The sequence below is a fragment of the Salmo trutta genome, unplaced genomic scaffold, assembly GCF_901001165.1.
Source record: "Salmo trutta unplaced genomic scaffold, fSalTru1.1, whole genome shotgun sequence".
NCBI classification, from domain to species: Eukaryota; Metazoa; Chordata; class Actinopteri; order Salmoniformes; family Salmonidae; genus Salmo; species Salmo trutta.
In genome coordinates this window covers 2462560-2468583 of record NW_021822941.1, presented here as the reverse complement: position 1 = coordinate 2468583, position 6024 = coordinate 2462560, and positions in this window count along the sequence as shown.

The following is a 6024-nucleotide window of genomic DNA, read 5'->3' as shown; positions in this document are numbered from 1 at the left end:
ATGGACAGGCTGTGTGTTTCTCTCATCACTCTCTTGTGTAAGTAGCCTTTAGAATTAGTTTTACTGGTCCTCATAGCTGCACGATAGCTCATCGTTCAAATCAAATCAAATTGTATTCGTCATGTAGGAGGAGGGTCTCAGAGACCCTCCCCATTATGTATTAAGGGGACTTTAAGATTCATATGTTTTGCTGCAGGCCCTATAATAGATACTGTTGCTATGTGTCTAAAACTCTGCCACTATACGTTGCAGTAGCATCTATATTAGTGTTTGTGGTTAAGCCCTGGCTGCTGTGAGAGTGAGCTGCAGGCTGGGTCTGAGTCAGACTGAAACTAGATAAAGAGAAGTAACCACTGTCTGGTTTTGACATGTTGATCTTGTGTGACAGTGGACAATGCTAATGAATTCAGAGAAGCTACTGTACTGGGTTACTTTATAAGGTAACCTCAGCTTATTGATACACACATACATTGACGTAGGTGATCAGACCACCAGGTAGTGATCACATGTATATAATCAGCTGTGTCTGTAGGTGGGATGCAGAACTTACTCTGAAACATACATGATGTGTTTCCATTGTTAACTTCTGTCTGCAATTGCATTAATAAAGGTTTAATTGATTTACTTAAAGAAGATATTGTCTGACTGCTGATTTCACCAATAAGCCAATGATTGACAAGGAACAAGGAACCTACCCCAACAGTTACGTGTGCCAAATACAACAGTAAAATGATAACTTGTAAGCCCATAATCAACAATGCAGTTTAAAAAAAAAAAGTTTAAGTAAAAAAATAACAAATAATTAAAGAGCAGCAGTAAAATAACATTATCGAGGCTATATACAGGGGGTACCAGTACTGAGTCAATGTGAGGGGGCACCGGTTAGTCGAGGTAATTGAGGTAATATGTATGTGTAGGTAAAGGTAAAGTGACTATGCTTAGATTATAAACAGAGAGAAGCAGCAGCGTAATGGGGGGGGGGGGGGCAATGCGAATAGTCTGGGTGGCCATTTGATTAGATGTTCGATTAGATGTTCAGGAATCTTATGGTTTGGGGGTAGAAGCTGTTAAGAAGCCTTTTGTACCTAGACTTGGCGCTCCGGTACCGCTTGCCATACAGTAGCAGAGAGAACAGTCTATGACTAGGGTGGCTGTAGTCTTTCAACATTTTAGGGCCTTCCTCTGACACCGCCTGGTATAGAGCTCCTGGATGGCAGGAAGCTTGGCCCCAGTGATGTACTGGGCCAAACGCACTGCCCTCTGTAGTGCCTTGCGGTCGAAGGACGAGCAGTTGCCATACCAGGCAGTGATGCAACCAGTCAGGATGCTCTCGATGGTGCAGCAGTAGAACTTTTTGAGGATCTGAGGACCCATGCCAACTCTTTTCAATCTCCTAAGGGGGAATAGGCTTTGTCGTGCCCTCTTCACGACTGTCTTGGTGTGTTTGGACCATTCTAGTTTGTTGTTGATGTGGACACCAAGGAATTTGAAGCTCTCAACCTGCTCCACTACAGCCCCGTCGATGAGAATGGGGGCGTGCTCTGTCCTCCTTTTCCTGTAGTTCACAATAATCTCCTTAGTCTTGGTTACGTTGAGGGATAGGTTGTTATTCTGGCACCACCCGGCCAGGTCTCTGACCTCCTCCCTATAGGCTGTCTCGTCGTTGTCGGTGATCAGGCCTACCACTGCTGTGTCGTCTGCAAACTTAATGATGGTGATGGAGTCGTGCCTGTCGTATGTCTCAAACCTTCTCTCATTGGTCGAGACAGGTGTCTATCATCATGCCATGCGGCACTTTGGGGTGGACCCACCTGTCTCGATCAATGAAAGAAGACTTGAAATTGACAAGATGGCAGCATACACATTGTTGGATTACTTCTTGGAGCAAAAAATGTATTTATTTGAATAAGGAAGCATTTTCTAAATTCCAACGGACCCCTTGCTACTTGACATTGGCATTTTGTGAGACTACACAAATTGAGGACAAAGACAGTATCAATAAGTCTGGTTGAAAATGCTCTGTGTTACACCAAACCGTACCTCTCCTGTAACTCCCAGTAATGGATACCAAAAATCTTTGGTTAAATCACATTAGCCTTGTCCAAATACCCAGACTTGTGTTCTAAATGGTAGGTATTTTGGGTTTGTGAAAAAATTACATTTTAGAGTAGCACATGTCAAATTAAAACAAATTAAATACACTTTAAATGCCAGGATGTCATATTAAAGTCAGGTTTTCATCTAGTAGAATTCACTGCAAACTATTGAGGAAGAGAATCATCTTTCTAGACTCACATGTGACTGACAACAGCTGATAACCAGCTGAAGGGAACACTACCAAAATAAACTAGTGGTGGGAATGCCATTGTATTCTCAGTATGATGAGTGTAGTCTGCTGCAGGGTGAACTGGGACAGGAAATCATATTATATAAAATATATATCTTAACAGGCACCTGTTGATTACGAAGCATGTTACAAATATAATTTTATCTGTAGGTGCTCTTTCCTCCAGTCAGTTCATCCTAACACTGTTCCTCTGCTACCTGTAGGTGCTGTTTCCTCCAGTCAGTTCATCCTAACACTGTTCCTCTGCTACCTGTAGGTGCTGTTTCCTCCAGTCAGGATGGGATCTCTACAGCAGAGGTGGAGCTGAGAGTCAGACCAGGAGACAACATCACTCTCTACTGTGACTGTAGTGTTTCCATTGGAATATTTATTGTGTGGTTCAGGAATTGTTCTCATGAGCACCAGCCTACTCTTACGATCTCCGTCTACGACTATTTCCAAAGTCCTCTCCCTCCCTTCTAACAACTCCTATGATCTACTGATTGAGAACATCACTGAATCTGACCTGGGACTCTACTACTGTGGGACTAAGGTGATGAATGAAGTGGAGATTCAGGTCTACCACTATGGAAAGGTCACCACTTGGATTTTAATTGGTAAGAATTGTTTCCTTGTTTCATGTGTGAACATCCAGTAAAGTCCATGTTCCTCTGGGAGTGAACATGTTCTGAAGCTTTTTGAAGTTCCTGTTAAAACAACTCATAGTTGGTAGGAACTCTATCCAGGGGACTAGATGATAGGTTAATATAACCTTACACAGTAATCTGTTTAGTGATGTTGTTCCTCTCTACTGTACAGAGGACTCCATCACCTCTCGTGACTTTCCTGACTGTGGTGTGTCTGCTGACTGTGGTCTGATCTGGGTCCTGATGGTGGCCTCCAAAGCTCTGTTTCTGCTCCTCATTCCTGCTGCCTTCCTGACTGTGGTCTTATCTGGGTCCTGGTGGTGGCCTCCAAAGCTCTGTTTCTGCTCTTCATTCCTGCTGCCTTCTGGGCCAGGGAACACACACGGTGGCTCAAGACCAGGGTTTCTGTTAGGCACCAGACACTTGACATCCGCATGTTAATTTACCGGACATTTGGTAAATTTACCTGACCCATATACAATGGGTGTGTAACCTGATCAGGGCGTCCACCCACAGTGCTCAGAATGACAAATCATATGTAGATTATGGTAATTAATATCAACAGAACATGCAAGTCAAGGATGCAACAATGTGTGGTCCTTCTAACCTAACACTGATTAGCTCTTACAAAACATTTACTTTACCTCAGACAACAAGACGAGTATCCCCCATAGTAGAACATTTTACCTTTTCTATTCATCAGCTTGTAGAGAAAATAAATATCCTATTCCAAACAGACTCTGAGATAGTTGTGGGACGATAGATTCCAAATTCATACAACCATTAGACCTAGGCTACAACGAAGAGGCTAATTAACATTATTTCTCAATGGGATTTTTTCTTCTTCTCCAAGACAATAGGCCGGCCAAAAGCCGGCTATTACCGGTTAACAGAAACCCCAGTCAGGACATACAGCTTCTCATGTGAACTTAATTTCTCAACAACTACAGTGATTGATGACCTGTTTTACATGTTGTGTTTTGTTGTGTTAAAACCAGGACTTCATAAGGAGAGGAGGGAAGTCCAGAAAAGAAGCAGAGACCAGTCATTCTCCTTGTCTGTAGTGAATTGAACTCCTCTATCAGAGACCAGTCATTCTCCTTGTCTGTAATGAATTGAACTTCTCTATCAGAGACCAGTCATTCTCCTTGTCTGTAGTGAATTGAACTTCTCTATCAGAGACCAGTCATTCTCCTTGTCTGTAATGAATTGAACTTCTCTATCAGAGACCAGTCATTCTCCTTGTCTGTAGTGAATTGAACTTCTCTATCAGAGACCAGTCATTCTCCTTGTCTGTAGTGAATTGAACTTCTCTATCAGAGGCCAGTCATTCTCCTTGTCTGTAATGAACTTCTCTATCAGAGACCAGTAATTCTCCTTGTCTGTAATGAACTTCTCTATCAGAGACCAGTCATTCTCCTTGTCTGTAGTGAATTGAACTCCTCTATCAGAGACCAGTCATTCTCCTTGTCTGTAGTGAATTGAACTTCTCTATCAGAGACCAGTAATTCTCCTTGTCTGTAGTGAATTGAACTTCTCTATCAGAGGCCAGTCATTCTCCTTGTCTGTAATGAACTTCTCTATCAGAGACCAGTCATTCTCCTTGTCTGTAGTGAATTGAACTTCTCTATCAGAGACCAGTCATTCTCCTTGTCTGTAGTGAATTGAACTTCTCTATCAGAGACCAGTCATTCTCCTTGTCTGTAGTGAATTGAACTTCTCTATCAGAGACCAGTCATTCTCCTTGTCTGTAATGAACTTCTCTTCTACATGTCCAATTAGATCAGCATCAAACTGTTGTGATTTGTTATTTTGCCTTTCTTTTTTGTCTATAGATCCTTTTAACAAAGTTTCTACTTTTATCTGAACTTTTTTGTCGCTTCTTTTACAATGTAATATTTTTTTACCATTTGAAAATGTCTTCAACATTTTATTGTTATGCATTTTCTATTTTTTATGGACATAATGATCAGGTCTGATTTATAGTTCAGATATAGAAATTGTTAGTGCCTGATTTATAGTTCAAATTGAGATAATGATAATGTCTGATTTATAGTTCAGATTGAGATAATGATCATGTCTGATTTATAGTTCAGAGTGAGATCATGATAATGTCTGATTTATAGTTCAGATTGAGATCATGATAATGTCTGATTTATAGTTCAGATTGAGATCATGATAATGTCTGATTTGCAGTCATGTGGTCTGTGTGTATCTAACCTAACGTAGCAGGTGTAAAAGTGTATCCACCCTCCAGAGATCTGTATATAGTGACAAGATGCTCATGTCTATGTCTCTAACAATGGGAGTTGTTGTCCTGTGTAGTGATATTCAGAACACCTCCAGATATCTGTATATAGTGACAAGATGCTCATGTCTATGTCTATAACAATGGGAGTTGTTGTCCTGTGTAGTGATATTCAGAACACCTCCAGTTGCAGTAGAAAGCTGTTATTGTGATATGAAGATGCAGAATTCTGCCTCTGTCTGTCTGTCTGTCTGTCTGTCTGTCTGTCTGTCTGTCTGTCTGTCTGTCTGTCTGTCTGTCTGTCTGTCTGTCTGTCTGTCTGTCTGTCTGTCTGTCTGTCTGTCTGTCTGTCTGTCTGTCTGTCTGTCTGTCTGTCTGTCTGTCTGTCTGTCTGGGGGAGAGGTGTCACTAAGGGTCAAGGTGCTGAGCTGATGTCTGGTGTCACTGATGGAATCATTAATGATCAATAACCCCTTGACCACTGGGAAATAAAAAACTGGAGGGGAAATCACACAAGACTGACAGCCTGTGAGTTTATTAAAAGCATTCAGTGATTACATGACAGTTTAGAGAACAACAGGTCTTTATCTGGAAAGAGTAAATAACATAACAGCTACATCATCTGAACTCACAACTATACACTGAGTGGACAAATCATTAGGAACACCTTCATAAGAAAATAACATCATTATCTCTATACTACTAACATCATAACAATGATATATCATAATCAATAACAGGGGTAAACAACACAAACAACAACAAAAAACCACTTCATTAAAAAATGTTTCAAAATACAAAGA